The sequence below is a fragment of the Macrobrachium nipponense genome, chromosome 18 (genome assembly GCF_015104395.2).
Source record: "Macrobrachium nipponense isolate FS-2020 chromosome 18, ASM1510439v2, whole genome shotgun sequence".
In the NCBI taxonomy this organism is placed as follows: Eukaryota; Metazoa; Arthropoda; class Malacostraca; order Decapoda; family Palaemonidae; genus Macrobrachium; species Macrobrachium nipponense.
Genome location: NC_087211.1, coordinates 41,488,982 through 41,513,981, shown reverse-complemented (window position 1 = coordinate 41,513,981; position 25,000 = coordinate 41,488,982). Strand labels below are relative to the sequence as shown.

General features: G+C 34.9%; 1 long non-coding RNA gene across 2 annotated transcripts in view; it reads left to right on the top strand.

Moving 5' to 3' along the window:
- Nucleotides 1–25,000, top strand: part of LOC135196748 (uncharacterized) — a 475,624-nt gene that overhangs the window by 173,037 nt on the left and 277,587 nt on the right. Inside the window, exon 3 of one of the 2 annotated variants that reach the window (XR_010310452.1) lies at nucleotides 18,547–18,579. This is a non-coding gene — a long non-coding RNA (uncharacterized LOC135196748). Of the gene's footprint in view, nucleotides 1–18,546; nucleotides 19,951–25,000 lie in introns of those variants that run through there. The other variant, XR_010310451.1, reaches the window with a different exon arrangement.

The window sequence follows — 25,000 nt, the reverse complement described above, 5'->3', positions numbered from 1 at the left end:
GAGATTGTGTATTTCTGGTGATAGAAGTTCACTTTCGACGTGGTTCGGAAGTCACGTGAAGCCGTTGGTCCCGTTGCTGAAATACCACTGGTTCCATGCAACGTAAAACACCATACAAACAAACAAAGCCAAATTCTATGATGTGCGCAAACTTGCGTTAGAAATTTCCACCCTCCTCTGATAGTTTCAAAGTGCTGATAGTTTCATAGTGCAACCGCCAGGTATTCCTCCGGGTACACCTTAAAAAATTTACGGACCTCATAGGTCCCAGCGCTTGGCCTTGGCCCAAAATTCTATATACCATTCAATTACATAACCAGCAACATGTTTAAAAATATAGACTTGGAGCTAGAATTTGAGAACGACAATACAGACAACACTCAAGCGGATATGGCCAGTATGTCAGCTAAAGTGTCTGGATCAATCTTTTATTTTATTTATTTATTTATTTTTTTTTTTTTACAAAATTAAGCTTAATGAGAGATATATTCAAAGTTACTCAGGACGAAAGTCCTGAGTAACTTTGAATTTTTTTGCAAATGTTTGTCTTTTTGGAGGGGTGGGTGGATGGGAGACAAGGTACCTGTACAAGAAAATTGATATGCATAAAAAAAACTAGTAAATCGTGCAATAAATAATAAAAGAAATTAGAAGATTAAGAAATTTTTATTTGTCTTGTTCCATGAAAGGTATGGTTCTATTGAATAAATTTTCGGTGTTGTCTTTAAGGAATTTGATGATTAACTAACCCGTATTTGTGGAAAAGTAAGGAACATAAAAAGAAACTGGCAACCGACATGGGAAATATGGCAATTCTCGTTCTTTCGCGTGACGTCATGCGCAAGGCTCTCTTCTCTTATTTTGGTGAACAACTCGGCAGACCTAATATAGTACCTAGACCGTGGTGTGTGTGTGTGTGTGTTATATATAGATATCTTATATATATATATATATATATATATATATATATATTTATATATATATATATATATATATATATATATATGATGATCTATGATATATGATATATGATATATGATATATGATATAGATATATGATAAGATTAATATGATATTATAGATTATATACGATATATGATATATGATATATGATATGGATTATATGATTATAGGATCATTTTTGATTAATTAATGATTGATATATGATTAATGGGAATATATGAATATGATATTATGACATATGATATTATACGTTATATATGTTATTATTGTTATAAGGTTACATAAGGTTATTATATGTTTATATGTTATATATTGTTATTAGATGTTTATAATTTTACTATTTATAGAGAGAGATTAGATTTATATATTTATAATACTTTTAAGTTATCATTTAGGAAGATTGAATATTTTACATTTTATTTTGATATTATTTATTAGTTTAGTTTATTTATTTGATGAATTTATATTTAGTTTATTATTTTATTTATATTATTTTATATATTAGATATTTATTTAATATTTTATTATATTTTTTATATATTGTTTTTTATATATTTTTTATATATGTTTTATTTTATACTTTTTTATAATTTTTATATTTTATATTTTGATTTATATATTTTAGATATTTTTATATATTTTCTTATATTTACTTTATATTTTTTATTTTATTTATAATTTTATTTTATATTTATTTTATTAGTTTTAATATATTTTAATTTTTATATTATTTTATAGATTTTATATATTTATATTATACTATTATTACTATTAAATCGAATATATTATATATATTGATTATGATATTATATTATTATTATTAATAGTTATATTATATTATTAGATTAATTATATTATCTTATATTATTATAGATTATCTAGATGTAGAATAGTAATAGTTATAGAATTTTATATTACTATATTATAATTTATTATTATTCTTTTATATTGTAATTATTACATATTTTATAATTGTATATATTATATATTTTATATTGTAATATATTATATATTTTATTTTATAGTAATTATTATATTAGTATTTATATTATTATATTTTATTGTATATTATTATATTATTTTATATTTTATCATTATACTTATTATATATTTTATATTGTATTATTATTATATTTTACATTGTATTATTATTATATTTTATATTGTCATATATTATATATTTTAGATTGTATATATTATATATTTATCTTGTATATATTATATATTTTATCTTGTTATATTAATTTTATATTATTTATTATTGTATTATATTATCAAATATAAATATATATAATAATATATAATTTATTATAGATATATATACATATAATGTGCGTGTGTGTGTAAACCACAAATTTTAGAGTCTGAGGTAGATTGAACTTGAGAGGAAAAAAGAGAGATGTATTGATTTTTCGTGGATTTTCATTATTCCAAGGAGAAAGTACCGAATTCACCCCCTTGTCTTTTATTGTAATTCCCCCATGTGCGTTCCTCGTTCCTTTGTCCCGTGCAGCAATGCAAATGTCGGGATGACAGCTCCGATGAATTATAGGATTCTGGACCATTTCATCAACTCTCTGGTCTAATGGCTCGGGTCACGATAGGAGGAGTTTTGGGGTCGGGGAGTGTTGGTTGTCTGGTGGGGTGGGGGGGGGGTTGATCTGAATATGGGTTACCGAAATCTGCTTTTGATTGTTAATTCATTGTTTGATTGTATATGTCATGACCTGGTGCAGTCAAATAAAGGTACTGAGCTATATAGTGACTTGTATTCATACTATATTATGGTAGTCGTTATTAATGTATTGTTGAGTAGTTTTGTTTGTGTTAAAGGCGACCAAACGATAATCTTGTTACTGTATCTTCCTCGGATGGAGTTTTTTCTTGTGTTTAATATAATAATAATAATAATAATAATAATAATAATAATAATAATAATAATAATAATAATATACTTTAATCAATTAGTGGTCATATACGAATACTGAATGTAGATCAAATATGAGACCATAAAAACATAATTTGATGAAAGTAGCAACAGTTGTAATAATAATAATAATAATAATAATAATAATAATAATAATAATAATAATAATAATAATAATAATAATAATAATAATGATGAACTAAGGAACCACTGTAACAAGGCTATAATATCGAGAATTGAAAACTGCAGTAGTCTTCAAAATATTTATGTACAGGGTTAAAAGTGAGAAGGGGAGACACTCAATAATAATGATAATAATAATAGATATGGTGTAGCCAACGTTAGTGACTATTACTCTCAGTGATAGACCTTATATAGACCGCGGCACTAATGATAGCAGTTATTATTATTATTATTATTATTATTATTATTATTATTATTATTATATATTTTGGTCTATCACAGTCCTCCAATTCGACTGGGTGGTATTTAGTGTTGGGTTCCGGGTTGCATCCTGCCTCCTTAGGAGTCCATCACTTTTTTTACTATGTGCGCCGTTTCTAGGATCACACTCTTCTGCATGAGTCCTGGAGCTACTTCAGCCTCTAGTTTATCCAGATTAATTTTCAGGGATCTTGGGATTATTATTATTATTATTTTATTATTATTATTATTATTATTATTATTATTATGGATGACAGGCATCTTTACTTAAGTTACTTCTATGAACTCATCTTCAGTATTTCAGTAGCTTCCTTCATCCCATACATTGGACCTTCCTTAAACGTCATCTATTTTTTTCCCTTTCACTTCAGGTATGCAAATGAAGTGACGTTGTCGCTCTGTACCTTTTACCTCTCTCTTGTTCGTCCTATTTTTCGGTGTTGGCTGATTGATGAGAACTCCTGAGTACCTCTGTTGGCATTATTATTATTATTATTATTATTATTATTATTATTATTATTATTATTATTATTATTATTATTATTATTATTATTATTATTATTATTATTGAACTCGCAGAAGAATCATGAACCACTCTTATTGTTAGTAGTAGTAGTAGTAGTATTGAACACGCAGAAGATGCCATTAACTCGTAAAGAAAACATCTTACACTATGCGCTTTCGAAAAAGATAAAAGCAGAAGCAAGGAACAATTATTATAAATATAGAAAATATTAAAGTTAGAAACAAACAAACAGGGCAAACACGAGAAATACTGACAAAACCTTGCTCCACGAATTATGTAAGGTCTCTGTTTCGACACAAGTAATTCAACAGGTTCTTCAGAATACGGACATTCAAAAAAGAAAAAAAGGAAAGAAACAAAAACCACTTGTAAGACCTTACAACTCGTCCTTCAGATCCAGAGAGCTCTCGGTATCATATGTTACAAGAGCGCCGGTAGGCCTAGATCGGATCAAATGACTAAAGCTTCCTCCATTTTCCTTTCTTTCTTTCTTTTCTTTCTTCGTTTACAAGGAAAACAAATACTTAACCTTTTCATCGTGATTGTACCTGGAGTAGTTGCGATAAAGGTTTAAATTAGTTTCCACGAGTAATATGGTTTCAGATGTTAACCTCCTTTTATCTCTGTGTGTTGTTATGGTCCAGAGGTCCACACTTGGTAGCTTAGTAGCTTGGATACCTAGTCAAAGTTAAGGGTTCCGTTGGACAAATGCTGATAAAAGACCATCTCACTCACAACCAAAGCCAGCTCAGTGGTCTGGTTAAACTACTTCAGTAATATTTAATGATGTAATACTCTGAACAAGCCGCCAACCTAGCCCCCCACCCCCTTCCTGGTATGACTTTAGGGATAAAGTGATCAAGACCCATGTTCTCTCTCTCTCTCTCTCTCTCTCTCTGGCTGTGACCTATCACAGTCGAACACACCTACCCAGTACATGATGCACTGCTCAAGTCAATGAAGGGACAGCTGGCTTTAATTAACAGAACGGGCCAAAAAAATCTGACTTACTTGGAAATCGAACTCGGGGATCGTTTCTTTGGCAAGGTGAACTTCCTCACCATTGAACTTGAGTGCTCATTTTATATGACGAATAGCATAGTGTGTTAACGTTAAGAGTGTGTCCACTTTGCAGTGAAACATGTCATAAACACACGTTGGCAACTCATCGTACACACACCACATGCAAGTCATATTCAATACAAGTCAACCACTTAATGGTGTTCTAAACTAACCAGTACTTCTCTCGTAGGGGGATAGTGCCGTCAGTGCACCTCGTTTGGTGCACTGTATGCATTACTTAAGGGTCTTCGCAGCGTCCCTAGCTGCAACGACTTTCATTCCTTTTACTGTACCTCCGTTCATATTTTTCTTCCATCTGACTTTCCACCCTCTCTTAAAAAATGTTTCCTATGTAACTGCGAGGTTTTCCTCCTTGTTGCACCGGTCAGACCTTCTTACTGTCAAATTCCAGTTGGCCTAAATTCTGTGTATTGTGACCAGTATTTCATTCGATGATCGAGCAATTGCGAAAGGTTTGTTCTCCATTTACCGCTCACTTTTTTCCACATATTAATGATAAGCGTGCAATAAATAGCAGAACTGTGTCCATGACGCATTATTATAATGTAGTGTGGACATATCACAAGATTCCGGGTAAGTCTCGTGATAAGTCAAGATTTGCGAGGACCCAGTAAGTCACAGTCACCTTATGTAGGGAGTCTTTTTGCCAAAGTTGACAAAAACTTTACTACAAGGGGGCTATGAGAGTAGTTTATCATTTGAAGTATTAATAAAGCAGGGAAAATGTAAATACAAACAAGAGGAATTGAATGTATTTGAATACTAGAAGTAAGGGAATTATACGAGGGGAAGTTGAGTTTTATCATATATTTGAGGTGAAATAAGAAAAAAATTGATACGATGTGCAATTGAGTTGAACCACTACTCTGAGAAAATTAAATGAATGAAAATTGAAGTACTAGAGGGTGAAGCATGGTAACTTTCAGTTTTTGCAGGCGGTAAACGTCTTTGTACATAATTATACATACACTCCTGAATTTATGGGCGCAGTGAATATATTTCGAAAGGCATATGCCAGGATAAAAGAAGTGACATCCGTGACAGATAGGTCGCCTTTTCCCCTTTTTATTTTCATAGGCACTTAAGACATTAATCATCATTATGTCTAGCAAAAAGAACCTGTAGAATATGAAAAAATAATGATGTTAAAAGATTTTTGAAAATCATCTTTATGAAATGATACTATGGAGTGCGCTTACCTGGCAGTGTCAGGGGTATTCGTGTTCTTGAGTTTGTTTTATTGGCTGAGAATTATCTGGCGTTTCACTAGTTTATGAGATGTCACTCTGAATGAGATCTTCATTCCCCTAAAATACACGACTCAAATTAATTGTTAATGTAAGCATTTATTTATCTATTTGGTATCATCACCTTCTCGTGATCTTTAAGTGGAAAAATAAAGTCCACAGAAATAATAATAAATTGAGGAGAACATGTTTGAAAAAAGAACAACAGCCGTTTTTCCATATTTCATACATGTTCTCCTAAATTTATTATTATTTCTACCATGTTGATACAGGCTGAAGAGGCCAACTGATCAAGTTAGTGAAGTTTAGCACAATATACTACATAATATCTACAATTGTGTACTTTATTTTTCCATTTATTTATTTGTTTTGTTGGTTTATCTGTACTTTGATGGTTGTAAGTCATGCCACCTTGTTTTTCACAAATGTTTCACTTTGGGGCTTCCGCTTTTTGGAAAGAAAGGGAGATGGCATTTGATTTAAAAAAAAAAAAAGGTCTTTAATCGGAAAACGATCTTGTCTTGGTATTCTTGAGGTTTAACAGGAGGTGAAACTATATCGATCAGTCACCCAGTCCAGGCGTGACAGACAACTTTTTCTTAAGAATTAAGGATAAGAAATGACCTGCCTTATCCATTACCTCAAACCATTTCATTTTTTTTTATTTACCCCCCAGAGCATCATCAGCGTCAGGGACTAATGGAATCGTGTTATGACAAGTTGGTGAAGTAGCTATTAATATGTAGGGAAAGTATCTTATAACATCCTGACGCCTTGTGGTAGGTGATGAACGTCTCCAAATTGCTAGGGCACGTTTAATTACCTGTCACCTGAAGACGTAATCTGGTCTTGGTTACTATATCAAAGGAGATTGAAAAAATTAAGGATAGTTCAGATGTTCAGCTACAGTAGATCTTCTTGTGCACTGGAAAGTTGGCACCATTGTTGCTATTTCTGTTGCTACTTCTGCTGATACTGCTACTATTATATATGTTGTTGTTATACTGAGAAGATGAAATCTGTTGATATGGAACAAGCCCACAGTGGCCATTGACTTGAAATTCGACCTTCCAAAGAATGTAGTGTTCACTAGAAAGAAGTAAAAGGAGGTAAAGGGAAATATTAAAGAAGAGGTCACTTATTAAGAAAGTAACAAAATGATTAGATAAAAATGTAAGTAGTAATGCATTGAATCTTGGCTAGAACTTTTGCAGTGCAGTTGCACAACTTCCTCAGGGAGACAGTTCCTTAGTGTGAGGAATAAAGGACCTCTGGAACCGAGAAGTTGGACAGTGAGGCACATTTACTGCATATTGGTGCAGCTGTTAAGCAAATCTTGTTGCTCTCAGCGAAATATCTTTGTTAAAATACTATAGATTTCATTAATAACAGTAATATTAAACCCGTTGAGCGACAGGTGAACAGAGAGGCTTCCGCGCCATTTTGATACGCCAAATCGATCAGTTGTTATGAGAATCCTGAAAGAATATGGCATAATCGCTATTTGATAAAAAATAGTAAAAAAACAGGACCTTCTGCTCGATGAAAAAAATCTCTTTTCACTCTAGTTCAGTTATCCCACAGGTGCGATATTGTAGTTATTAAAAGCCTACCAATAAATTATAAAAATGAAAAGAGAGGCTGGAAGTGAGTTAGACGACGGTGAATCCAAGCATAGAATTCCTTGCCCGTTAAAATAATGTTGTTCCACAGAAATTCAGATCAGTATTTGTTCAACGACGTCTGAGTCTCAGTTCTTTACTCACATAGAGGGGAGTTTCATAAGGTCTACACAAAGGTATTCATGTCAGAGGCCAAGATAGTTGGTCCCTTAATCAGGCTTATACAGGCACAGACTTTTGCCTAAAGGAGACTCGTAAGTATGGCAGTGTTACTTATAACCAAAAGTCCTACAAAAGACAGATTAAGGTGCTTCAATTCCCCCTTTTTGGTTGGGGGGGGGGGGGGGGGCGAGCGTGCGTGTGTGCTAAATTTATTGCAAACAGCGATACAGAGATTTAGTCAGATTTTCATATTTGGCACTGCGCACTGGGATTTGATTGTTAATAAGCTTTCAACATTTGGAACCAGAACAAGTCATGGATTATTATCAAATCTTTTTAAATTCATTTATGCAGTAAATCGAACATACATTTTTTTTATACAACGCAGCAGTGCCATTGGAACTCGTCGTTCAGAAGTAATATTTATGATCATAAAATATTCTTGCAAAAAATATTGTTTTTCGAAGGAGCCCTCACCAAGGCTTAAGAGAACGATTGGGGTCCCTTTTATTGTTACATCAATGGATGGCGGTGTTCTATAAGTTTAAGTTACAGGCCTACAAACACACTCTAATGTTCCCCACTTGTCTATATTAGCCGATCTACAAATGGGGTTCGGGGGATGGGGTATGGGGGATGTGGCTGGGGTACCCCCTGATGTGTTACCGCTCAAGAGCCTAAAGTATGGATAAACACAGTTTGGTTTACGCCAGGGACAAACAACGTCGTTATCGGAAGCTTGTGACTTGGTTCTTTCACTTTCCACAAGCAGGAAGCATTTTTCTCGTCCTGTGGTGGACCTTTTCCCCTTAAGTCTACCCAGGAGCCTATAGCAACCATGTGGCTTTACATTGGGATGAGGTATCCGAAGGGGCTTCCTCCTCCGTCATCTGGGTAATGACGTCTGTGGCTGCTCTTGCTAATGAGAGTAAACAGAGGTCGGACCTCTCCTTTTCACAACCTTTGAAAGTTTATGTTGACCAGTAGTGACCGGTGGCGTTGAACGATTGCTCCAGGCTCCAGCCCAACCCAAGCCTATTGGCCGCACCGTTCTTGTCCCCGCAATCCCTTTTACACGACGCTCAATAGAAAGTTCTATTGACGACAGTCATTCGATAAATGGATCGACAAAAGACGATCAGATAAGAGAAACCTGGATCTTTCAAGTGAATCGGGGAGGGGGGAAAAAGGCGGGAAATGATATAGCCGCTCAGGAAACGAGCGCGCGCAAGAATCTCTGAGAAAAGGCGCCAAACTGAACCCCAGGAGATAATACACGGGGACGAAACCGCGACGTCCCACCGTGAAAACAGATTACATTAGCCCTTCCTCCCCCGTCTTCCCAGCCTCATTCAACCCTTTTCCCACTACAAACATTATTTCAGGTGATGTTACAGGCCTCCTGAGACCTACCCGGGGAAAAAGGAGGAGGGAAGCGCCCTCCCGAAAGGAGCCATTGACATGTTCAAACGGACAATTCTTCGTTTTAGTCTTTTCTTCTTCATCCTGTACTTCGCCTGTTACCCACACTGTCCCCGGCTTGTAATGAAAGAAAATGGGAAGAGAAACGATCGCGAAATAGGTTCAGATCAATCTGACTGGGAGTCCTACAAATGCGCTTCTAAGGAGAGAGAGAGAGAGAGAAAGAGGGGGGGGGGGGGGGGGGGGGGGGGGGGGGGAAGGATTCAATGGAATATACAAAGTGTATTCATTACCCGAGGCAGATGACTTTTTTTTTCCTCAATATCGAAACTAGTTTACCGAAGGGTGAGGAGGGAATGGCACACTGTAGTATGCCATGCTGCAGCGAATGAATACCATTATGGAGGGATTTGGCCAAGTTATTTGTGAAGGACTGGAAATAATCTTGCGATATTGAATTTTGTGCTTTCAGACGTCGTTATTCACTTTTATTATGAGGGAAATGAATACGTTATAAAAGCTACCAAGACACTTTCCAAAAACATGTGATTGGCTATTAAAATTGGAGACGTTGATTGGTTATTGGAAATTTGAGTAGAGCGAAGCTCGTATAGGAAAGTAGGACGCTAGTTGAAAGCGAAGAGCAACCTTTTGAAGAAAAACGGCCGATTCATCGAACAAAACTTTTTTCCTACTGAATTTCTTAGTAGAGACAGGAAAAGAGGATATTGAGTGACCGTGTTTTCTTTGTAGGAGACTGACAGACGAATTGATTTGTCATGGAGATAATAAAGAAACTACTTATAATTATATTATGATGCTGCTTTATAAGTTGATTAACAAAAAGGTACCAAATGAACTGCTTAGTTGCTCGACTACCAATCCGGTGGTCCGAAGTTCGATTCTCGGTTCGGCGAACGGTGAATCAGAGGAATTTATTTCTGGTGATAGAAATTCATTTCTCAATATAATGTGGTTCGGATTGCACAATAAGCTGTAGGTCCCGTTAATAGGTAATCAATTGGTTCCTAGCCACGTAAAAATATCTAATCCTTCCTTTGGGCCAGCCCTAGGAGAGCTGTTAATCAGCTCTCAGTGGTCTGGTAAAACTAAGACACTTAACTGCTTAGGTCAACAGAGGCTTTGTGGATATATAAGGAAAAACGCCCTTACAAAGTTAGAAGTAGTAGCAGGCTTTATTTCGTACCAGGTTTACATAATAAAACACAACTTTCTTCATTCTAGAATACAGGACCAATACAAAACCGTAACCATGGGAAATGTCTTTCCAAAACTGTTCATTTTAAATGTAAATCCATATGTGCATATGTAATTCAATTAACTAATGATTACGTTAATACGCGTAGGATTATATTACACTAGTAAAAATATATACATTTGAAATAAAACTTTTAGTTATCAAAAGTCAGCCGCCGGTGACTCGCATCCGGTCCTCGTGATGTGTGTATATACGATTTGCAGATCATAGTACCCTTATCATTCTCATTCAATTCGTCTGTGCCATATATATATATATATATATATATATATATATATATATATATATATATATATATATAGATATATATATAGATATCATATTCCTTAATGCATTAAAGCTACATATGTCCTTTAATATCCGATTCGTTCTACCTCGGAATTAATATATTTTCACGTGTTAACCGAAGGCAAATTTTTTACTTGACATTAATTTCGTCCTCTCGAGGATTCGAACTAGCGCAGAGAAGTCAGGACTTCTGGGACGTCACTGAAGTCCTGATTTCTCCTTTGTCCTCTGGTTCGGACCCACGAGAGAACGAAAGTATCATCAACTAAAAATTCCCCTTCGATTAACATATCTGAAAATATATTAATTGCGAGGTAGAGCGACTCTGATATTAAATGACTTTTGTAGCTTAATGCACGTATATTAATCATGGTGATGTGATAAAAGTTCGTCTTCCTTAATATATGAATGGAAAGATTGATAAAGGAGCGGGAACTAAATTACACGATTTTTTTTATTTTAACTACCAGTCTGAGCTTGGCCAGTTAAGATTAGACAACTTGCTTAACTATTTAAAGCCACTTAACCACTTCGTAAAACATTAAATGCATTTAGATTCTGAATAACTACATGAAATCTAATGATTTTAGAAATGCGCTATTCAGTTCATTCACGATGTAGTCATGTGGGTTTGCGTTGTTGTTATTGCAACCGACTGCTGGATATAGCAGTGTCACATATCCACATGACTGTCTTACGATGAAGGAGAGAGAGAGAGATCTGACTATTTATTACGATATATGCAGAAGAGGCTCTGGTCATCTTTGTGATATATACTTTTTTTTTTTTACAAAGAAGTGCAACGAAGGAAAACTTACCTACGTTAAACTTTTCAGTGCAGCAAGTTTTTATTCATTAGCAGGTTCTCCGGGGGTGTTCTCATATCATTATGAATGTGGATACATAATGTAGATTGGGTATTTATTATTATTTTTTCGTGAAGGTTTCGAGAGTAAATATGCTCGACGTCATAATTAAATTATTAAATTCACCTACAGAAATGGGGGTTCCTTCTCTGTTATATGAGGGCCTCCTGTATGTTATGTCGAGAAGTCCCTGTTATAATATATATATATATATATATATATATATATATATATATATATATATATATATATATATATATTCTTATTAAGGTAGCTTTATCTTCTTTAGCTGGCCGCTTCCTTAGCATAATTTATATACTTACTAATTCTTCTGGTGATAGAAGTTCACTCTCGACGTGGTTCGGAAGTCACGTAAAGCCGTTGGTCCCGTTGCTGAATAACCACTGGTTCCATGCAACGCAAAAACACCATACAAACAAACATACTTACTAATTCACACACACAATGTATTATTATTTATCTTATTGCATAAGAAAGACAAATGACTGTGTTTTCCCAGTCAGCTGTTACCGGAAAGGACAAGTTGTAGGAGGATTATTAGAGCAAAAGGAAAAAAAGTTTGGGGTAACTTTTTGTTATTCTTGTTAGTCTTAATTGATATTGTTACTGTCGAAACACATTATTTTTTTTGTAAAGTCTAGAATAATGATAATCGTACAGACTGGATTGCCCGTGCTGTATTACATTTTATAAATTATATTCACCTGATGCGTAGTACGTAGATTCATGAACACAATTAAAAACGCTTATGTATGCGTGTATATATATTTATATGTATGTGTAGACAAACATTCAATTTTTATACTATACCCATGAAACCCTTGTTTCAGAAATTAATTATGTAATCTCGTTTTTTATCCCCTCGGAGGATATGGTTAAGCCTCGCAAAATAATCATCCACTGGTGTTTAACAGAATCAGTGAGATATCTCTTATATTTCTTATATATTCTTATATTTCTTATATTTGTCTTCAGATTTTCTATCTTCACCGTATAGTGGCGTTTTTCACATTTTCTCTTTTGAATGCTAATGGATTCAGTGAAGTCTTTCATACGTTCCATTAGCTTAGAAAAAAATCTTTAGGAAAAAATAATTTAATCCGATCCTCTGTCTGTATAGATGGGATTTTATTTTTGCACATTGTAATCATTTATACGTGGCGTTTTAACGTTTTTCATTAATTCAAACATTTTGTATAATTTTTCGTTCTTTACTATCTACTTCACAATTGTCGCCAATCTTGTATTTTGTTTTTAAAAAATGTGAAAATATACAAAACTTTAAGGTCATCGTGGCTATTATAGATATATATATATATATTATATTATATATATCATGCTGAAGAGTGTGCTCCTGGAAACAGCGCACATAGTAAGAAAAGTGATGGACTCCTAAGGAGGCAGGATGCAGCAACTCGGAATCCCACACTATAAATACCACCAATTCGAATAAGATAGGATGACTTGATAGGAAAAAAAAATATAATATCATTGGGAATGGAATACACTCGAGAAAGCGGCTTTTCGGTAAAAAGATATAAATACCAATAATAAGTAAATAAATAAAACCCATTGGGAATTGAATAGGCTCGAGAACGCGCTCCGTAAAGATATAAATGTATATTTTGATTGAAAATGACAGTAGCATTCACTTGTCAGCATTAATAATAGTAGTCCTGTTCGTTACGTAGAAAAAGTATAATTGGTCCATAGGTGCCGGCAATACAGATCTGTGGTTGCATAACTCCATGGTGTTTTGGTAACGCCACTAACGTTATAAATGATACCTCCCTCCTGAACTATTAATATTTATCATACATTAAATTACAGGTTATATAATGGTTTCATCTTCCATCGGTGGCAGATGAATCCGTTATGCAACCACAGATTCATCTGTGGACCAATTATTATTTTTCTACGTAACGAACAGGACTACTATTATTAATGCTGACAAGTGAATGCTGCTGTCATTTTCAATCAAAATATACATTTATATCTTTACGGAGCGCTTTCTCGAGCCTATTCAAGTCCCAATGACATTATTATTATTAACTATCATTATTTTTTTCTATCACAGTCATCCTATCCAACTGGGTGGTTTTATAGTATGGGGTTCCGAGTTGCATCCCGCCTTCTTAATGTATGATTAAATTATATATAGATATATATATATATATATATATATATATATATATATATATATATATATATGCATGCACAATTTAGACACATGTTAAGATCTTTGCTAAGTAGTTACTAACCTCACCTCGCTTCACCTGCGAAAGGTCAAACTAAATCTTGGAGGAAAGACGACATGTTCCCCGCATATCAATTGTGCGTCTTGGGGCCCTGAATAGCAATTTATATGCCCGTTGGGTAGTTGACCGTGGTAGGTGCTCAGCTAAGAAAAAGATGATTATGTGGATACGAACCTCACCTCAAAAACTAAAACAATACACATAAGATATATATATATATATATATATATATATATTATATATATATATATATATATATATATATATATATATATAAATATAATCTTATGGAGATAAATCCGTGGGGGGGGGGGGAGAGAGAGGAGAGAGAGAGAGAGAGAGGAGAGAAATATATATATATATATATATATATATAATATATATATATATATATATATATATAAATATATATATATATGAATAACTTGATCACGAAGTATATAAAACGTGATGCTATGTATAAATAAAAGTTTTTTTGCCACGAAGAAAAAAAAATGAAAAAGCGAGATAGCCAAGTACTGTCGGTCCTGTTCGGACCCTCAGTAAAGGGTCCGAACAGGACCGAAAGTACTTGGCTATCTCGCTTTTTCATTTTTTTCCTTCGTGGCAAAAAACCTTTATATATATATATATATATATATATATATATATATATATATATATATATATATATATAGATATGGAGATAAATCCGTGGAGGAGAGAGAGAGAGAGAGAGGAGAGAGAAGAGAGATGAGAGAGAGAGAGAGAGAGAGAGAGAGAGAGAGAGAGATAAAAGTATTTACAAGAATTCTGATGTCAAGTTCGCTTTCAGTATGTAAGAGAACTCTTGCAGCTTGAATGTATTTAATTTATTTCTAACTTTGAAGGTCACAAACATAGAAGACGCAGTTTCATGCGGATATAGCGGCTGCCTCATGAACCCGCCAGTGCTGAAATCTCTTCACAGGTTGTCAAAGGTGCATCAATTGAGGGTATGGAGCATTTACACCATGTCCTCATAGTATACTACGGTCATTAGTAAGCAAAACAACCGTGCATTAAAATGTTTGTTGGGCGACGTATATTGTGTTCTTGTAAAGATAATGTTTGAAGGTAATAGGTCAATCATCTTGGCGTTGCATTTTTTTTTATTTATTTGTTTCCCATTCATTTTTTCATATGCTTATTTTTCAACATTACTGAACTTTTTTGTTTTACTCCTTTTTCTCTTGATTTCTCATACTGAATAATAATAATAATAATAATAATAATAATAATAATAATAATAATAATAATAATAATGCATGGCAAGGAAATCTATGTTAAAAGGCTGCCTAATGGTTGACGCAGTGTAATGAGAACTAGTTTAAAACATCTGAAGCTTAATACAATTTCGAGATACTATGAACGTTTTACAGTAAGATTTCAGCTTCCTGCGGGTATTGGAATGGCCAGAACACAAGCTATCACGTTTTTCAATTCATAACGCAAACATACACACCCACATACATACATATTAGACGCACACAACCAGTACAACCTATATCCTACGAGTAAGGAACTCAGTCAACGCACCTTGCACAGCCTACTATGGAGCTATTCTCCCGCATAAAACTGTCTGAGAGAGAGAGAGAGAGAGAGAGAGAGAGAGAGGAGAGAGAGAGAGAGAGAGAGAGAGAGAGAAATTCTGTCCCAAAAGTTTTTAGTCCCGTATCTTTGGAAGCTGGAAAGTCATTGCCTCAAGACAAGATAAACAGACTTACTCTCGATGTCTTTTTCCTGTTATTTTCTTATATTCCTATTTATTTATTTATTTATTTATTTATTTATTTTTGTTAAGGACGTTTTTCGCTCTCTACGTCCATTTAAACTTTTACTTACGAAAGGTTTGGATATATGTGTATATATATAAATTCATTTTTTTTTATTTTCAATTTTTTTTAGTTATCTTTTAAAGAAAACTATTGAGATGGCTTTGTTTGTCCGTCCGAAAGACCGCCCTCAGATCTTAAAAACCACTAAGGCTAGAGGGCTGCAAATTGGTAAGATGATCATCCACCCTCCAATCATCGAACATACTAAATTACAGCCCTCTAGTCTCTGTAGTTTTGATGTTATTTATGGTTAGAATTAGCCGTGATCATATATCTGGCAACGCTATAAGTACTACCAACAACATAGACCACCACCGGGCCGTCGCTGAAAGTCTCATACAACATTATTTAATTTGTTAAAGTCATACTGACCTTTTCTTGTAACTTCTCGATTTCTTGTTCTTCCTTCACTGACGAGATTCGAACCCCTACTCTCACTTTTGTTCTTGTTGAAATATGTTTTGTTTCATCTATTATACGTGCTTTTATAATCATTATTATTACAAGTATTTCCTTCATTTTTTCCATTGTTGAAATATCTTTCATTTCATTGATTTATTTATACATGTTTATAGTAATTATTTTTTTTGTATGATTATGCGTGTTATTTTTTTATGGTTTTATGCAAAGTATTGACACTCTCTACCAGGTTCTCATTGCTATTTACGTTATTATTGTTCATGGTTTTGGTATATATCGTTTCTTCTTATTTGTTATTAGTTCTTAATCATCACTGAAACCCATTATCCTAGTTTCGTTGCTGCCTTTATCATTACGTATTGTAACTTTGAACTGATGATAGTTCTGTGTATGTGAATTATTTTTTGCGCAGTGAGCTTCTGTGACCAGTTTACAGATTTATCAGTAAATCAGACCTCGGCAAAGAAACGCGAATTGCCGGAAGAAGCAAGGGATAAGAAATCACAAGGATATCATTGATGTGGCTCCACTGGAATCCTAGCCTAATCCATACCTAATTCCACTTAAACAGGAATACCGGTGCGTCTCCCGCTGCGCACACAACTCCTCCGTTTTTTTACAAGTACTTCCTGGAAAGGCTCCATTTGCATACATCTCCCACGGGAAGCAAAATAATCAAACGTCGGCCACTGATCTCTGCCATGATTCAGTTACACGGAGGAAGAGCATATTTCACTCTTTATCCTGGGAGGCTGTAGTTGACGACCGGGGACCGTGTGTTCTCTGTGACCCGGTCTTGTTAAGGAGTGATGCTATGAAAAAAGAAAATAGTGCTTTGAGGACCCTTGGGACACTTGATAATCGTATTTAATGAGGCTTCAGAGTCCAGAGGACCTTTATGTAATCCTTGGAGCTGTAGTGGTTAAATATTTCTGTTAATAGACAGGTTGTTCTTTTTATAATAACTTAGTTGTCCTATATCTGTCCACTAAAACACTAGGACTGCAAATGTAATGGGTTTTTTATGTCTTTGTTATAAATTCACGGGTCAGTCCGTATATCGAAGTATGTTACGTGTAATTTCATACATACGTAGATTGGAACCCAAATGTTGTATAGTTACGGGTTATGATAAAGCTATTTGCTTACCTTCTAGAAATGGTGAAACCAAAATGTCTTTGAAAGATTCGCGTCTCTGAACGGTCTAATTCAATATATTACTTAAAAGATCGATCTATCAAATAATGAGTTTCGAATTTTTTCTGTTTTTCAACAAAATTCCCCCGTTCGTAGCCAGTCGTCCTTTACTGCCTAATTTGAAGCTGCATACAATGACCATCTAGCAACCAGAGATCTTAAAGTAAATAGTGAGCGAAAACTGCTTTCCGGTGGGTATCGTACCCTCATTATATGTGGGCATTCGCGTCACCATAATGTCTCACTGAGCTGTACCTCAACTGACGAGCTGGGCATAAGATATTAATTTTGATCTATATGTTAGGTAGCAATTTAAACCTTGGTACAGGTCTGGGCATGGCCTTGTTATCAACAAAGGAGAGTGGCCCATCCGAGGGCCCATCGGAATAGGACCCCCAAAGCACCCTGCCCTGCCGACCTGGGGTATACGTCTGCTCAGACATCTTTTGTTTACTCATGGCCGATGACGGATCCGACCTTGAAGTGTTCCAAAGAAAACAAACTTTCTATTGGCAATGAGAACATGTAAAAGAACATTTCTCAGTTGGAAGTTTGAAAGGTTAATTCAGCCCTAACATAACATGCATTGTGTTTATGCGTATGCATGTACGGGTAAATGCATCTTTCGTGCCACTAATTACAGCCACATGTATATAAATACATACATACATAATGAGAGAGAGAGAGAGAGAGAGAGAGAGAGAGAGAGAGAGAGCATTATTCGTCATTGACTGCAGTTTGCATGCATCATGTCCTTGAAAATTATTTTTTATATGGCCCTGTCAATGCCTCCAGTGTAGAAATTTATCTCTAGGTTCTTTTGATCGCAATAGAGGTGGTTTAGCATCACGTCGTAATGACACGCAGTATTGCAATTTTTTCAGTTGTATTATTATTGTTTATTCTTTAATTTAGGTTGTTTGTCTTCCTCCAACTTTTAAAATTTCTATTTATTTTTTTTTCAGAATTTACCATAACCAGCGTGGGCGAAGTCAGGTGTAAGTCATTTTGTTAACATTTTGCTTTTTCTATCACGTAACGTTAGATATATGTGGCATATTTTTTTCTTATTTAATTCTTTTGGGACCTGATGTAAATTATCATCTAAATGTATAATTGTGTACAGTGTAGATGAATTTTTTTTTAAAGATCAACCTGAGTTGGCTTTTAAAAACACAAACATTTAAGTTGATCCATGAGATTGAGATCCGTGGTTTTTTTTTTTCATTAAATGAAACTTCTAAATTTCTCTAGAAAAGTAATTTAGGAATAGCTTATTGAACCCTGTGTTATAGGTTTCAGTAAGATATAATACAGCTGTGAAAGCAAGATTTAGTGGCCAAGTAAAAGTCCTTGTAGAATATATCGTACATTTTTATGAAGACTTTTCATCTAGTTTCGTGATTAAGGAAAATAGGGCGTTTTTCATCTTCAGTAACAATGAAACTAATTGTATACCCTTCTCATCTCCATTTCAGTTTTATAATGTTTTTCAGTCGCGGTGACTTGTTTCCTCTTTGGCCTTCCTATCATAGAACTAAAGTACATTTTCCACTAGAATACTTAATACTCAATTACCAGAATACAGTCATGAATATCTAAGTAGCGTTCTTGAATGAATCATTTACGTAAAAATTCCAGTGTACGAAATGAATTAAAACTACCTTCACTTTCGTGCCAAAAGTGTTATCATTCCCCCGGGTCCAAAGGTCCACCAGATTGTGAAGCGAAATAGAACGTTGAGACGACTCTGTAAGCGATGTGAAAAGATAGAAATCACTACGAGTAATTTAGGAATTAAATGTGCAGTATGAACAGACACCACAAATTAAAATGGTAAGCGACGGTACAGCTGCACACTAGTGCGCGACCTTGTATAATGGTAATTGATAGTCAATTAACCCTTGACAAATGTCTGATATACATATTAATAGTCTCCATGGTTATGTGTACTTCATATATATATATATATATATATATATATATATATATATATATATATATATATAACCAAATTACACTTAGGAAAGCGAAACAATGAAGTTTTGCAAAACCCTTTCGACTTACTGTCCTTTACTTAATAGCCTGAAGAAATATAAGAATAAGTTTACAAAGAAAACTCCTATAAGTGATAGATGGGGATTACAAAGTAAAATATGTATAAATATACATATGTATATATATGTATGTATATATGTGTGTGTGTGAAATATGTGAAATGAAATGTATATTGGAGGTATATGTACTTCTACATATGAAGATTTTTACCACGTCTTCAGCACCGGTATCGTGTCATAACTTTCTTGCGGAAACCGTCTGAGCAAACTTGTTTTTGAGGGGAAAGTGTCCCCCGAACCAGTTTTAGAAGGCGAAGATGCCTTTCTTTTCCTTATCCTTGTTGCAATAAAATTAAACATTGTATATCCATATCTTTCTGTGATTCAGTTGTATTCCACATAGGAAAATAAAAATGGTTTGTCTCAGAAAATGCCCAACAGTTTCGTCCTCCAATGGACCTCTTCTTGGAGCGTTTATTAAGGAAAACGCTCCAAGAAGAGGTCCATTGGAGGACGAAATTGTTGGGCATTTCCTGAGACATACCATTTTCATTTTCCTATGTGGAATACAACTAAATTACCATATCTTCGTGCCTAAGAAGATTACCAGTACTATCTTTCTGTGAGTAACGTCGACAGTCTACAGGTAAGGGGCACCGCTTGCCCTAATACTTGGCGTCTTCCAACCCAGGTCATCCTCTCTCAACACTGAATGAAGATACTTGTCCGAGAATCTGGAAGGAGCGTACCGTCCTTAAGGTCGGGGCTTGCCTTCTCGACATTTATTTGTACATCCGTCATCTTGATGTTAGGGGATCACCAGTCTTTCAGTGATGTTCAGCTAGAGGATTGTAGCCGAAAACAGAAGTTGTCAGTCCGTTAATGAACAGGCCAGAGTATACTAGTAACCCAATTCTCGGTGGGTGAATCTAAAATGCCAAATGACAGTTAATGATCACTGGGTTGAGGAAGGTTATGAAGTGCATGTTTAAATCCCTAATTTCTCGATCTGACATTTAAAAAATCACCTGTGGTCATTTTTCATTTTAGAATGTCAGATCGAGAAATCAGGACTTTATATTATAATATACATGTGTGAGGGAGTGTTGGTGTATATGTGATATTTACTGCAGCATCTAGTTAGAGAGGCTTACTCATATAATGGACCGAATGAGATGGAAGAATGTGTTGAAGAATCCTTACAGCGACCCCAAATAGGGACAAGCTTGTAGAGAAAGAAGAAGAAGACTCATATAATTGCCCGGAATAAAATTTTACGGAAAAAAAATTTGAAAATAGAATATCTAAAACATAAAGTACAATTTGATATGATAAGGAAGAAAATTTGCCTGGATAGAAACAAACCAAGAACTGTACACAAGCAAATGAAGGTGAAGTTGAAAACTGCAATAAACGAAAGAATGAGTTAGGTCCTTTGTTGGTAGGGAGGGTCAGTGATGACTTTGCATTTCAAGGAACATGATAATGTTGGGTGACTTTTGGTTTTATTGTATCTGGTGTCATCCAGTGCCATCCGTCGTTATCCAGTGTCGTCTTGAAGTTCATCCGTGTCTCTCTTGTCGTTAAGAGGATACGCGGCCCCGCAAAAACAGATCTCAATGTTTGATCGTTGATTATTATTATTATTATTATTATTATTATTATTATTATTATTATTATTATTATTATTATTATTTAGTGTTTATGGTTCTCAAATGTTTCCCTCCCGTGGGGGGGTAGTGCCGCCGTGTACCTCATGCGATGCACTGTAGGCATTACTTAAGGTTCTTTGCAGCGTGCCTTCTGTCCCTAGCAGCAACCACTTTGGTGTTTTTTACTCTACCTCCTTTCATGATCCCTTTCTTCATCTTAATTTTCACCCTCTCCTAATACTTGAGGTTTTTCTCCTGTTACGCCTTTCAAACTTTTTACTGTAAATTTCCATTTCAGCGCTTAATGACCTCATAGATGGCAGTGCTTGGCCTTTGGCCTAAATTCTATATTCAACTCGCCTCAACTGTTTTCATCAATTAGTTATTGGGATGAATGCTCTGTTCCATGACTGTCAAGGGTTCCTGTGCGCCAAAGCTTGACATGATTTTTATGTGACCACCCATCCTAGTCCTTATATGAATGACTCGGTGTTACGGGGAGTCGCCTGTCCAATCCTGACTTGATCCAATGCTATGTGGTCACCAATCCAAGTCCTGACTTGATTCAGCGTTGTATAACTTCCCTGATCAGACGGCCAGTGATATAAGAGGTCAGGTTACTTCCATCGCCATTTATCATTCATGTAAAATTTTTTTCAATCAAAATATTTTAACTTTCAGTTTCGTTTGCATAATCATGATCACTCCCCTGATGCTAGTGGAGCAACTACAAGATATTCATCTACAGACAGATGTAGGTCATTTTCATTAACATATTCATTAATTAAGCTTTTTCAAATATAACTTATCGCTCTACATACGTGTTCGCACACACATTTTTAGTTTATAAAAGTAGTTAAGGACCTCCTTTTCTTTATTAATTTTTTTTTTCACAGTAAGATTCCCGAGATGAATTCCTTTGAGAAACCTCGATGGCCAGGTTTCCAAAAAATTCAATGGGCCTCTGTTGACCGAAACTGTAAGTTGTGCATTCAGTGGTTATTCGATATTTATTAGTCGTAGTCATGTTAGAGGAGGGCAAGGGTCTTGCAGCCTCATCCGAAAAAGACTTCCTGAAAACCTGAGGGTGAATGACTTCTGAAGCTACCCCTCTTGAGGGGAAGAAGCGCATGGTGCAAGATATATATATATATACAGCGCCTCAGCGGAGTGGTTGGTATGGTATTAGCGTCCCACCTCGGTGGTCGCGGGTTCGATTCTCGGCTATTCCATTGAAGAGTGAGAGAAGTGTATTTCTGGTGAAAGAAGTTCACTCTCGACGTGGTTCGGAAGTCACATAAAGCCGTTGGTCCCGTTGCTGAATAACCACTGTTCCATGCAACGTAAAAGCACCATACAAACAAACATACAAAACTATATATATATATATATATATATATATATATATATATATATAATATATATATATATATATATATATATATATATATATATATATATATATATATGCAAGTATACATTGTATATAGACGGTTTCTGCATTGCTTTTCATGTTCAGAGCCTACATACCTTGTTTTTGACATTATTATTATTATTATTATTATTATTATTATTATTATTATTATTATTATTTTTATTATTATTATTAAAATTTATTATTATTATTATCACTGTGTAAATGGCCAAAGATTATTAGCAAGCTAAGCTAACAGTAAAGATAAGATTTAAACATGATGGTATTTTGCCTGATTCTCACGAATTATCTTTTACCATAAAGTGAAAGTTTAGATTTACTCATTTAATGTATTATCTTTTCTGTTTATTTATTTCAACTGTTCTTTATTCATCTTTTCGATAAGTTTCTTTGGATGCACCTCCATCGGCCACCAAACGAAGTGTTGTTGATTCGTTACCTTGGCTTGTATGTCTATAGGTAATGCAGAAAAGTAAACGCTGATTTTAACGGAGATTTGACTGAAATTGGGTCTCATTACTTGCAACGAGATTTTGAAGAGATTCCACGGCAGATGGGGGACTGTCTCTCATGGGAATGGGATGTATGGGACGGCGTGGAGTTCCCGACTTTTATTTTATTTCATTATGTTCTTATTTTGTATAGCAAAATCACTTTCAATCGTTCCGTATTAGAGTCATTGACAACAATCGTTCTACCCTGTAAATATGTCAGATATCTGGAATTAGTTGATATACTTTAGATATGAGTAGTGCGCGTGCGCGCGTGCGTATGAGTTTTGACAAATGGAATTGAACAAAGCCAGCAGTGAGATTTAATACCTGGTAGTCGCTTGTGTAAAATTAGAAGGAAAAAAAATTGATATGAAGAGGAAGAGATGATAATGGATAAATTACGTTAGAGGCCTTAGCCAGTCTTCCTATATTCACTATTTTCTATGAGGCAGGGAGCGAAAACAAAAGGGTCTCGTAGACCCACTTGCATGAGTGGCCTCCTCCTCTCCGTGTGTGGTTGGATGTTATGAATGATATCCGTCATTTTTTACCCACTACTACGGCCTCCCCTGCGCGTCGATCACGTGATCGACATCAGACAAGACATGTCCAGCGCATTCTCAAACGACCTCGTTCTCCCCGCAGCAGGTCGAACAAAGTTCCACAAATGTTCGTCTGTCTTCGACCTTGTTTCCGCGTTGGGTTCGTTCTCTCGGTTTCATTCTGAGTGCAGTATTTCCTTTGAGGTTTGTATTGTGTTGTTACTGTGATCAGGTCTTGAAATAAAGACGAAAGCTCGGGGTCTACGATCTTGCCTGTCACCTTTTCCTGCGAATGCTGCTTACGTTTATATGCCACGAGACCATTGTGGTATTAGTTGCATTTCTTATCGACTAAAAAATTCCCCTTCGGTTAATATATGCGAAGATATATTAATTCCAAGGTAGAGTGAATTAGATATTAAAGGACATATGGATAGTGATGAGTCCATAAATAATGACAACATCCAAGGCCTTTTGACTTCTCGGCTTTTACTTAGCAGACTAAGTAAAGGACAATTAGTCGAAAGGCCTTGCAGAACTCCATCACTTATCTTTCCTTTGTGGATTTTGTCTTTATATATACACATATACGCGCGCACGCACACACACACATATATATGTAATATATATATATATATATATATATATATATATATATATATATATATATATATATATATACACACACATATGTGTGTGTGTGTGTGTGTGCGCGCGCACGTATATATGTGTATATATAAAGACAAAATCCACTAAGGAGAGATAAGTGATGGAGTTCTGCAAGGCCTTTCGACTAATTGTCCTTTACTTAGTCTGCTAAGTAAAGGCCGAGAAGTCAAAAGGCCTTGGATTTTGTCATTATTTATGGACTCATCACTATCCATATGTCCTTTAATATCTAATTCACTCTACCTTGGAATTAATATATCTTCGCATATATTAACCGAAGGGGAATTTTTTAGTCGATGAGAAACTCGTCGGCTCATGGGCGCGAACCACAGAACCAAAAATTCAGGAGGTAGAGTGAAGCGCTTCTTAACCACACAGCTATCACGAGAGGTATATGTTAACCCGCCTCTCACCTACAAATCCCTGTCTCGCTCACGTATTCGTTGTTATGGAGTCGGCATCAACCCACCTCGACCTTGATAACTTTGTAGTGCTTTTGTCGCATGTAGCCGATATATACTTTTTATTTATATAGTTGTAATATATATTTATATAACTTTAATATATATA